Source organism: Corylus avellana, chromosome 1, assembly GCF_965113065.1.
Source record: "Corylus avellana chromosome 1, dhCorAvel1.hap1.2, whole genome shotgun sequence".
NCBI lineage: Eukaryota > Viridiplantae > Streptophyta > Magnoliopsida > Fagales > Betulaceae > Corylus > Corylus avellana.
The window spans coordinates 22,452,350-22,465,202 of NC_142490.1; the positions used below are offsets into that span (position 1 = coordinate 22,452,350).

The 12,853-nt window shown below is 35.6% G+C and overlaps 1 long non-coding RNA gene across 1 annotated transcript; it reads left to right on the top strand.

Moving 5' to 3' along the window:
• Positions 1–8,123: 8,123 nt before the first annotated feature.
• On the top strand, positions 8,124–11,884 carry LOC148588126 (uncharacterized). Its single transcript, XR_015909806.1, has 3 exons — positions 8,124–8,259; positions 8,344–8,460; positions 11,551–11,884. It is a non-coding gene; the product is annotated as an uncharacterized LOC148588126 (long non-coding RNA).
• Positions 11,885–12,853: the final 969 nt, after the last annotated feature.

The following is a 12,853-nucleotide window of genomic DNA, read 5'->3' on the forward strand; positions in this document are numbered from 1 at the left end:
TTGCTTTTGTTGTTTTTTTCTGCTTGTATAGGTACACTTTGTGGGTGATGCTCTTGGAGTTTCACTCAAACTTCCTCCTCCATTTGAGTGCGCCGCTGATCTCCTCCGCGTGCTCCGCCTCCCACCGTCCTCTGCTGAGCCTTTTCTCGCACCCCCACCGCGATGAGCTTCCAACACCCCTTATGTTTTCGGTTTCTAGCGAGCGTGCGATCGGTTCTTCTTTCTGGCTGCTGTCATCCTCTTGGTGTGCTTTTTATATTGTTTATTTTCCTGTAATTTTGTATGGCTTTCCTTTTTTTTTGTTCTTTCTATCATGTTTCGTTTCCTTGTAATCGTTTTTGTTTTTGCTTGTAATAATGCTCGGTCCTCTCTCTCGATCTGCCTGTCTGATGCCCTTCGGATTTGTTTGCTTTGGTCAAGACCTTTGGGTTGTGAATGTGAACATTATTCTGACTTTCGAGTTGAGAAGGATGAGCTTTGGCTTGGGGTTCTTTGCCCTCAGTGCCGAGAAATAAGAGCTATCTATGCATTAGTTTGAGTCTGTTTGGCACATATCTGCTGTTTAATTTGAAAATTAGTCATAGGTTAGCGGATTTTGTTTAAGTCTGGAATATAATACGTTATCTTTGACGCTTGTAACCTCGTAGCTTCGGCTATGGTTTCTTCAAAGTTTTTGCTCTGTGTTATTTGAGTTTTATGTTCGTTTATCAATTAATGAAATTGAACTGATTTCTTTCAAAAAATAAAAAATAAAATGACCAAAAGAAATTATAAAAATAAAAAGATGGGAAAAGATAAAAATTTGGAGACGCGAGGTATCAATCCTCAAGCAAAATCTTGCTCTATATTTTTGTAATATGCCATATAGCTACATCCCCTTTCATATGTAAAATTATTATTATTATTATTTTATTTATTTATCTAACCGTGCAAATAAACCTAATCAGCAAAGTTCAATAAAAGATTCAAACATGCACGAAAAAATGGATTTTCACTAAGGGTTTTCTTTTACTTTTTGGGGGGTTTTTTTTTTTAATCCTTTACCTCACGTGGAACACACGTGACTTAATTTCCGTCCAAACAGACAGATTAATTTAACGGAGGGGCTAAAGTGTTGCAATTTGATAGTTTGTGGGGTTCAAGTATTAGTTTTTAAACGTTAGAGGTAAAAATGCCAAAAAAAAAAAAATGTAATGCGGTTGTCGTAGGCGGTTAGTACAAAAACATCGTTGCCTGTGTGTGATTATGAGTGGATTTTGCTCGCTTTGAATGAGTGAGTGGTTTCTAAAATCCGTCTTCCACTGCAAACGCAGAACAAATATATTATCTGTCTATAGGACCATGATACAGCGGACGCTGGTGTGCATGGCACGCCAGCTAATTTTTTTTTTTTTTAATTATAAAAAAAATAAAAATTTACACTGGTGTGCCACGCACGCCAATGTGCTGTTTTACTTCACCCCTGTCTATATAATGCGATTTACACCCTAATTTATTTAGGACAAAAATTTCCTCCAAACCTGGAGGAAATATCTCCCAACCCATATAAAATAGTGCCAAGTATTTATAAACATTTAAAAGGCACATTAAATTTAGTCTACATTAGTAAACTACTATTAATGAGATTAAGAATTTAATGTGCGTTTTAAATGTTTATAGATACTTGGCACTATTTTACATGGGTTGGAGAATATTTTCTCTAAACTGATTTGAAAGAAATTTATATCTATTTATTATTAAGGGATAAAGTGTATTTTCTCGTTACATTTATCCATGTCTGCTTTAACTTTTAAGCACACAAAATCCAAAGTTATTCGTCAGCAATTTTTCTGTTTAATTTTATACTTCCTTAAGCATTTTTTAATCACAAAACAGAGCATTTTTCATTTATTATAAACTACTAAGACATTCGCGCGCAAGAATGCACGTAATTGTGCCAAAGACTAAACATAAAAGATGAAGCAAAAACATAATCACATTAAGTTTTAAAATGAGAAACTTTACATAAAAAATTAAGAACTAAAGAGTCCGAAAATAACATTTTCCTATTTTTTTTAGTAATGCTATTTCTTTACACTTATTTGTCACATTCATTTCATAGGGGCCGACATTACACGTTTGATGAGATAAAGGGACGTGAAGAGTAGCTCTTTGAAAAATTTGAGGGAGTTTGCGAAAATTAAGTTTACCATCCATGTATTGAGAAATTTCCCACATCAAACAACTCTATAGAACAAATGATAACAAAGAAAAGGAAACAACACAGGCAGAAGAAACAACACCCTCTTTGGCAGAAGCTCGAAGCACTCAGATCCTTCTTCTTCAATGGTCTCTAATTTATGACAATTACTGGAGTATTTCTGGTAGGAGGATATGAGAAGGGCTGGTGCAACTTCACCCAAGTTCTGCATGTACCTCATCTCCTTCATCATCTCTATAGCTCTCTGAGAAAAACCTTTTATGTAATAATTCTCTCCTACAAAACCTCAGAATTAATGTGAGAGGCACAGAAACAATTGGCTCTGGCTGCTTGTAACAATGGAGGAATGTTTGAGTTGAAGAAAATGTGTAGGTTAGCCGGGCTATATACAGGTGAACCAAGGGGGGTGACACAAGGTGCAAAAAAATAGGTCGTGTTGGGTTGGCATGTCAAACATTTATCGGTGGAGACTAATTAAGCCAAAAAAGCAGCATCTGAAATAGGCTAGGAATTGTTGAATCATATACACCTAATCTAAACAAATATACATTTCAAGAACATACTCAAATTGGCAAAATCAGGTTGCATTAATGCTGGCCGTAGGTTTATCCAAATCAGAGTTCTGATCCTTAAGAAGCTTCGCTTAAAAGAAGACCCTCTAGAACTCCATACTTGATTGGGCTACCATATGAGCCACAATAGGATCAACTTGACTAGGAAATGAAAATGGGCCAACTATGATTAATAATATATTTATGATCACTTTAGTTAGAATATTTTTCTCCTTTATTCTACTTCCTTATATGATTTATTTCATTCCTTAGTTTATTTTACTTGTTCATCATTCTTAGTCTCTCTATAATGGAGATCACCTATGTAATACAATATTATATACCTTAATACAGTCAAGTTGTAGCCCATCACTTTCTCTCTGCTTCCAGTACTCTTCTCTCTTACATATTATACTCATCATATATTTGTACATTACATCATAGCAACTTTTCTCTTGCCTTCAACAAACATCTTTGACATTTTCTTGATGTTCTTTTCCGACGGTTTCACAAGCCGCCACGCACCTCCACTTGTGCTGTTAGTGTCTTCTCTGTCTTCCTCAAACCAAGATTTGAAAATCCAAGGCTATAATTAAGTTTGCAAGGTACAAATTTATCGATATGTGGGAGACCCATCTCCACCAACAACTCCACGCGCCACTAGCAGAATCTCCACGCGGCTCCACCATTCCGCTTTTCAGCAAAATAACCACCAAAAGTGGTTTGTCAACCTTAGATAGGTGGATCTATGAACTTTCAACTTGTTCCAACACTGCACGCGCCCCCATGCGTTTCCTGAGTCCATTTCTGATCCTCCCACACAAACACATGTCTCCATTCACCAACCCTCTATGTCACGCACCTCCACACGTTGGTGGAGCTTCTCTGTGCATCCTAGTGCCATCTGCGTGGCTATCCACACGCATGAGTTACGCTCTATATGCGTGGTCCACGGGACTTGACCTTACCCATGATTCTAGTGGACTGGGTTTAGGCCAGTTCGGCCCACTTCAATCTTGCCCACCGCTTTCAACCTGCTGGTTCACCTTAGTTTCAGGCTTGTTCAAACCACTCTTTCAACCCGATCCATAAGGCTCAGGCCAATTCGGCCCAGGTCGTCAACCCGCTCCACAGGATTCGACCCGATTCAATTGGATTAAGGCCAAACCGACCCTTCTCAACCTAGTCTAAAACCGTCTTTTTTGGCCCATTATGATTCAAGCCCATTTCAATCGGTCCAATTGCTCAATCTGACCCTCAATTGGCCCACAACAGCAATATGAGATCCAACTCCAACTAGCCTTCACAAGCAATCCAACAACTCAGCTCCGTCGCGCCTCCTCCTACCATCTCGTCCACTGCCCAGCACCGGATTTTGTCCTTCTCAGTCAAGCTTGGCTTCTTCTATGCCAACGTCCACCTTCCGCTGGCCATCAACAGCCCTTTTTTGGCCTCCGTGCCATTTAGCCGGCCTTTGTGCCGTTATCCGGCCTTCCATATCCATTTTAATCGATGCTTCCTCCAGTCGTCCACAAACTCAGCACTGGTTCCTCCTCCTTCGGTTTACCCGCCCAATGCCAATGATGTCACCGGCATTTCACATCAGCCTTCCACCAAAACCCTGTAATCAATGACCAAAGCAAACAAATCGACACAAAATATCATTTCACTAAAGAATGTATGTGTAGGTAAAAAGAAGTGAAGCTCAAATTCACGAAATCACAAAATCGAGCTTCCAATATTTTCACCATGCATGCCCCTCAAAGTTACATAAAATTTATCATGCATGCGAGAACGTTACATATGATTTATTTTTTATGTGGAGTTATATGCAATGTAAATGAGTGAATTAAATATTGACAGCTTGAAATATCCAATATAACATATTCTCAAATTAGTGGAATAATAAAAAATATTTTTCATAATTTAATTTCCATTTCACTTAATCGTCCTTTTCTTGATGATATATATATAACGGCGTATCATGCCAAGATGGTAAGGTCCACAACTGCCAACTGGTTCAGTTCATGTCCTTGAATTACCTTATTGTGAGGTCTATTGATATGCTTCTAGCAAAGGGGACCGTTCTAGCTAGCTACATTCTTAATTAATAATTATTTATTAAAAAAAAATGGTTGGAAATTGAGGTACATGCACCATGTGAACGGATTGTACACCCAATTTGTCATTTGGGACACAAACTATTGCATTGCCTGCGCATGGAACAAGAAGAGAAAGATAAGCTAGCCTAAGAGCCTATGCCTATGCCTACCACAAACATTAATTTTTATAAGAGACGAAGTACTTCTGGCATATTCCTTTCCGGATCATTGCCGATCCGAGTTTGGCTTGCTTCTAGTGAAAAGTAAAAAGAAAAAGAACGGAGAGTTATCTCCTATCAACCCATCTCTACCGTTTATTTTTTTCATATAAATCTCTAGTAATCTTTCACTTGGAAGCCTAAATTGGTTTTCTAATTAATCTTAGGGAAAACTTCACTTTGAATCCTTGAACTACCAGTCTTTTTGACATGCTACCTTCAAACTTTAAAACCTTTCACTTTGGTCCCTTGAACTTTCAATTTCTATCACTTTGGACCCCCCGTTAGATTTTAAATGTTAAAAGTTAGACAATGACATTTATACCACTGGCTTTTTTATAAAATTTCAAATTAAAAATTAAAAAAATATATATTAAAAAAAATCACAAGGTGACCCACGGTTGGGCCACCTTGTAACCTTTTTTTTTTCAATTTTTTATTTTTTAATAAAAAGAATATTGAAGAGTAATTTTGTCTTTTTAAGAGTTTTAATGGCAAAAATTGAAGGAATGAGTCTAAGTGATAGAAATTAAAAGTTCAGGGGTCCAAAGTGAGAGGTTTTGAAGTTTGAGGGAGACATGTTAAAAGGGGTGATAGTTTAGGAGTCCAAAGTGAAATTTTCCCTTAATCTTATGTTACCAAGGTCCCTAGAAGGAATGTTACACCTAGCTAGCTTGAGAGGCTATGATCTTTCACTACAAGCAATATGGTCTTTAGCGACCAAATAAATAGCGGCGACCCCAAAGTTGCCGCTATTGAGGGGTCATTAGCAGCAACTTTTGAAAGTTGCCGCTAATGACCCCTCAATAGCGGCGACTATAGAGTTGCCGCTAAAAGCAAAAAAATATATTATTTAGCAACAACAACAATAGTGGCCACTCATAGTTGCTGCTATTTACCATCATTAGCGGCAACTCTCAAGAGTCGCCGCTATTTAACATCAATAGCGGCAATAATAGTCGCCGCTAATACGATTAAATCAGCGGCAACAATAAAGTTGCCGCTAATGAGGGTAAATAGCGGCGACTCCTGCGTGTCGCCGCTGATGGGTGGTCAATAGTGGCAACATTCGGGTTGCCGCTGATCAGTGTCAATAGCGGCAACTCTGGGGTTGCCGCTATTGAATGAGAAAAAAAATGATTTAAAAAAAATTAAAAAGCTCATTAGCGGCAACCGAAAGTTGCCGCTAATTGGCGTCAACAGCGGCAACTCCCGTAAGTCGCCGCTGATCCGTGGTTAATAGCGGCGACGTTTGGGTGGCCGCTATTGACCCCTGAAAAAAAAAAAAATAATAATAATAATAAATAAATATTGGGGTGATGCTATTGACCCTACATATATAATGGAAAAAAAAGTTATTTCCCAAAAATTCACCTCCGATAATATGTCATTATTTCTTTTATATTAATTATTGGTGATTTTTTTTTTCTTTTTTTTTTCTATTCTTATTTTATTTAAAAAATAAATATTTATTTTTTTCTTTTAAATAAAACAAAATTTCCTATTAAATTAAAACGCTTAGAAAAATTATTATTATTATTTTTTTTTATATTGTTATTGAAGTTTTCTATTTCTTAGTGAATTAGTTCAATTGATCGTGATAGAATCAAATGTTCAATCAAACATCTGATCGATCCTAGTGAATTAGTTCGATTAATCGTGATAGGATCAAATGTTCGATCAAACATCCAATCGATCTTATTGAATTAGTTTGATTGAACCTGATAGGATCAAACATCCGATCGATCATAATGAATTAGTTCGATTGATCATGATAGATCAAATTTCCGATCGAACATCCGATTGATCCTAATAAATTAGTTCGATTGATCATGATAGATCAAACTTCTGATCGAACATCCGATTGATCATAATGAATTAGTTCGATTGATCATGATAGATCAAACTTCCGATCAATCCTAGTGAATTAGTTCGATTGATCGTGATATGATCAAATGATCGATCGAACATCCGATGGATCTTACTGAATTAATTTGATTGATCGTGATAGGATCAAATGTTAGTTCAAACATCTAATCGATCTTATTGAATTAGTTCGATTGAACGTGATAGGATCAAACATCCGATCAATTCTAATGAATTAGTTCGATTGATCATGATAGATCAAACATCCGGTCGAAACATTTGATCAATCATAATGAATTAGTTTAATTGATGATGATAGATCAAACTTCCAATCGATCCTGGTGAATTAGTTCGATTGATCGTGATATGATTATATGATCGATCGAACATTCGATGGATCCTATTGAATTAATTTGATTGATTGTGATAGGATCAAATGATCCATCAAACATCTGATCGATCCTACTAAATTAATTCTATTGATTGTGATATGATCAAATGATTGATTAAACATTCGATCAATCCTAATGAATTAGTTCGATTGATCGTGATAGGATCAAATGATCGATCGAATATCCGATCGATCCTAATGAATTAGTTCGATTGATCGTGATAGGATCAAATGTTCGATCGAACATCCGATCGATCCTAGTGAATTAGTTCGATTTATATACCATTATTGAAATTTTCTATTTTTTATTCTTATTTAAATGTGAAGATAAGAGCAAATGTGAATATATATATATAATTTCCTATATTTTTGTGTATATGAACATCCGATCGATCCTAGCGAATTAGTTTAATTGATCGTTATTTTTATTTTAATTATTGGTGAATTGTTTATTTTTATTTAAAAAATTTAAGCTATTAATAAATTATAAAAAAATATCTTGTGAATTATATGTTTCCTGAAAAATGACTTTTATACCCTTATAAATGTTATAGAATTTCAAATTGACTCTACATTTTAAATTAAAATTATTTTTAAAAAATTAAAGTAATTAGCGGCAACAAAAGTTGCCGCTATTTGGTCCAAACAGCGGCGACTCTTAAGAGTCGCCGCTGATGAGTGCGAAAAATAAAGCGCCAATTACCAGTGGCGCGGTTTCTGAAATTTTTGGACAAAAATTTTATGAACCGCGTTTTTTTCCCCCAATCCTCAAAACACCAAAATCCCTAACACCCTCTCTCACTCACCTCCCTCATCACTCTCACTCTCGATCTCTCTCCCTCAAAAATAACCCCCCTCTCACTCGATCTCTCTCCTGCTGCTCACCACTCTCTCACTCCAGCGAGGTCTTCGATCGGCCACCGGCGAAGCTGTCTCTTCGTTTCTCTCTGTCTCTGTCTCTTTCAGTCTACTTTATTTACATTTGAAGGGTGACATATTCTCTGTGATTGTGTAGGCACAAAGTGATTGTATGCAATAGGCCAATACCAGGTTCATCGATAAGCCCCTCCTCTCATGGTCCGCTTCCGATGTTGAAGAGTTCATTGCTTCAGACCCTGTTCACGGACCCACTGTAACTCTCACTCTGTCTTGCTCTTTTTTATTTTGGGATTTTACATTTCGGTTTGTCTTTGATTTGGTGTTTTGTTTCACTTTGTGGATCCCTTTTTTTTTCTTCCGCTATTCATCTTTTTTTGTTGGTTATTTAGATTGTTTTTGCATTTTTTTTAAAAAATTATATCTGATTTATTTTGGCTCTAAGTAGAGAATATTCTTGTGTGTTGGTCTTATTTTTGGTTTTTTCCTCTTCATTTGTTGCTTTACATTTTTTTTCCCCATGTTATACGTCCTTTTCCATAACTGATGGTGATAGATAGCTTTGTATACATGTAGTGATCTTTATTGGGTATTTTGTGGGAGATGTTTATTTTGGTCTTTTCTCTATTCTTTCTCATTTGTAAAGGGTTTTGGCTATTTAGTTGATTATATAATAAGAAGAGTTAGTATGAAAATCATCAATCTGTAGTCGGCCTTTGGGAGAGGTGTATGTCCAAAATTTTTGATGAAGAGTTGGGGTCAAAAAGGGATCTGATGAAGGGTTGGTTCATGTAATACAGTTCCAGCTTCTTTGGAGGGGGGGGATAAGGTCTGCCACTGTGAGGTTTGCGATGGGGGAAAGGGATGGGTTTGGATGAGGCTTAAACAGAATTCTAGCAGTTTCAAAATGGCTTTCGACTTTTTGGACATTTAGATACAGTAAGTTTTACTGCAGTTTTGATGATATCATGTTAAGATATTTTTCTGTAATTGGGCTTTCTACTAGTTGATTTCGTTTGCTAAAATGGATTGCACCTATAGTCTATAATGAAATAGAAATTGGTCCCATATATATATATATATATATATGCATGCTAAGATATAGGAGGCTGCGCCAACATAACAAAGAAGATCATTACATTTTTTTTTTTGGTTATGCTAAGACAAAAAATTTGAAGCTAACAAGATCAAAGCATATATATATATATATATATATAGTTAAGAAGATCAAATCATAATAAAGTGTTGAATGAACAAAAAAGAGAGTTTTTTGAACTGTTGGGTCAAGAAGGAAAGCTATGTGGCTGAATGAAAAGATGTAACTTGAATAAAGGCCATAGGAGAGCAAATTGATGTGCTCACAATATCACAAACGTATAGGCCGCTAGACAACCCCCTCCTTAGCCTCTGGTTAGATAGTGACAAGGATCTCCTCTGCAATTCGGTTGTTTGTTTATCATTTCTCACAAAGCATTCCCATAGGCTCACAATATATATCACAAATACATATAGGCTACAACATTTCAATATTGTCAAAAAATAAAATAAAATAAAATAATGAAGGCCATTTGGGTGAATCCAAAGGAATTTGCTGTCAAGGCCAGGTGTTAGAATTTGCTTCTTCTTGCTGGCAATGAAGGGTGCTTATGGCTAACATAGCTGCTCAATTTTGTCTTGCTGTGAGATGGCTAAAAGGGATGGGTTTGGATGAGGCTTAAACAGAATTCTAGCAGTTTCAAAACAGAATAACAATGAGGTATATCTGGTTCTGATGTTGCTCCTAGTATCTAAATGGCTTTCGACTCATGTTATCTTGACTTGTTTGTAGTTAGTGCCCAGCCAGGTTTAAGTATTAATATTTTGACTTATGTTATCCGTGGGATACGTGTTTGTAGTTCATTCCATAATATGCTTTGAGGTATCATAAACTAGGTTTATTAAGAGTATGATTTGAGGTATCATAAACTAGGTTTATTTTGTGAAATAATATGCTAGGAGAAATTTTTAGTTTGGGTTGTGTATCTGCTATGGTTATCTTGCATTTGCTGAACTCTATGGAAAGTTAATTGTGAGGATGATGAATCTACTCATGGATATGTGGAAGGTCGTGTGTGTGTTAATTTAAATTGCTGCATTTTGTTTGGCATATGGTTTGAGTTGTCCCTTTCTGTTTTCCTTGAGCAGATGCCTTCTTTGTTAGTGGTGAGCTTCTTTTGTATCCAAAAACATCAAAAAGGAGTAAGAAAATGTCAATGTCTTGTCTTGTTCTGCTAAAGAAGTTTGTTGTTTATTTAAGTTCTTGACCTCTATATCCCTTTCTAGAAGATTCTCATTTTGATTGATTTGATGGGGAAGGGCAATAGTGCAGTCAACTAAAAAAGAAATTTCTATTTTCATATTCTTGATTGCATTATGTACCTTGAGATTAAGATTACTTTAATACACATATTCTTGATTGCATTATGTACAGATATTCTTGATTGTATTTTTCTTATTGCTTGTCTTGCATAATACACACTTTGTTCAACTCTCTTCTCTTCCTACATTGTTAATGTTTTGGTTTTGAAGTTTAACGATCTCTAAGAAGGAAAAGGAAAAAAAGTTTGCTTTTATTTATTTCTTGTCTTGGGAAAGAACCATTCCATAGGGAGGGAGTTATCTTGCATATTTTGTTAGCGTAAAGATGTCAAATCATTGCAGGTGGTAGTATACATTAGGAGTATATTATCTTTCTGTAAAGCATATGATTTTAAAGATTTCAATTTATATACGAATTCTTTTTATTTATGTAGTTATTAGAAGTTTTCCATGTTAAAGAGTGTAGAACAATCCACCTCAGGCCAGCAATTGATGGGTGTAAAAGATGAATCATCTATCCATTATATTTAATTTTATTGGGTTTTAGAATATCTGGTTTGAGTCAAATTAATTCATTATGGATGGAAATCGACTGCCCATAAACTTCATGAAAAATGTTTTACGTTCCTTTTACATTGCTTTGTCCTTTTCTTTTTTTTATTGAAAGTTGTTTACATGTTAGGAATTTGCTTTTGGTTTTAAGATTTGTTGTTGAATGCTGTGGGATTTGCTTCCTGAGTTCTAAAATTTACTTATCCAATCTCAAGTTGATGGACAAGGCTTGATTGAAAAATGACCATCGTAGTAATAACTTTTGGATAATAATATACACATTTGGATTATTATTAAAGTTTCTGTTCATCTGCTTGTAGCTAGTTTCTATACATTTCCAAACACTGGCTGTGGGTATTAATGCTGTTCTATACTGTAGTGTGGTGTGGTTTAATGTATTTTCATTAGATCTGGTTTTTTTATGTCCCTATTGTAGGAAGCTGAGCTCGCTAGAGAGAAGACAAATGGACACAAGCTGGACAGGTCTCATATTTTTGCTGTGAACATGTGCCTTATAGAGTATGGTTTGAAGGGCAGCAGGGGAATCTTTTTGAAGACTAATTAATCTCAATAACTACCAAGTGTTACTAGGATAAGAAGCTTTTCTTCTCTGTTTCTAATGAAATTCTTCTTTGTTGACACTTATTTTGTGCATATGTACTTGCATAGCTATTTTTCTTTAGGTATAGTAGGACTTGGAGAAAAATAGCAATTCAAAATACAAATCTTTCTAGACCTGTCACATAGAAACAATTGAGATTATAATGTGATCTCTTGCAAAGTTTTTATTCAGATAATTTTCCTTTTCAATAGTTATGTGAGCATAATATATATATATATATATATATATATACTTTTAATTTAATGTAAATCATATTTTACTCAAATAGGGTGTGAAAATACTTGTATGATGTAAGAGTTTAATGGTAAGTTTGGCCTATTATAACTACTATATATATAATAAAATCCAAAAATTAATTATTATTATTATTATTATTATTATTTTTTTTTTTTTTAAATTTTCTCATATCATTAGCGGCGACCTTAAAGTCGCCGCTAATGATAGTGGAATAGCGGCGACTCTTAGAGTTGTCGCTGATAATAGTGGAATAGTGGCAACTCTCGGTTGCCGCTATTAATTTTTTAAATTTTTTTATATAATTAGCGGCAACATTAACGTCGCCGCTAATGATAGTGTAATAGCGGCAACTCTTAGAGTCGTCGCTGATGATAGTGGAATAGCGGCAACTAAGAGTTGCCGCTATTAATTTTTTAAAATTTTTTTATATAATTAGCGGCGACCTTAAGTCGCCGCTAATGATAGTGTAATAGCGGCGACTCTTAGAGTCGCCGCTGATGATAGTGGAATAGCGGCAACTAAGAGTTGCCGCTATTAATTTTTTTTAATTTTTTTTTATATAATTAGCGGCGACTTTAATGATATACCAATAGCGGCGACCTTGAGGTAATTTCGAACATATTTTTGCGGCGACCAAAAAAGTCATTAGCGGCAACTCAAAGTTGCCGCTAATGATCCCTTATTAGCGGCGATCCTAAAAGTCGCCGCTATTTGGCATCAGCGTCCGATTACTAGCAGCAACCAAATAGCAGCCACTTTGTTGCCGCTATTGGTAAATAGCAGCCATTTTTGGGTCATTAGCGGCGACTTGGAGTCGCCGCTAATGACCAAATTTTTTGTAGTGTTTGCTGATCTTTTGTTGTGAAGATTACTTCTCTTA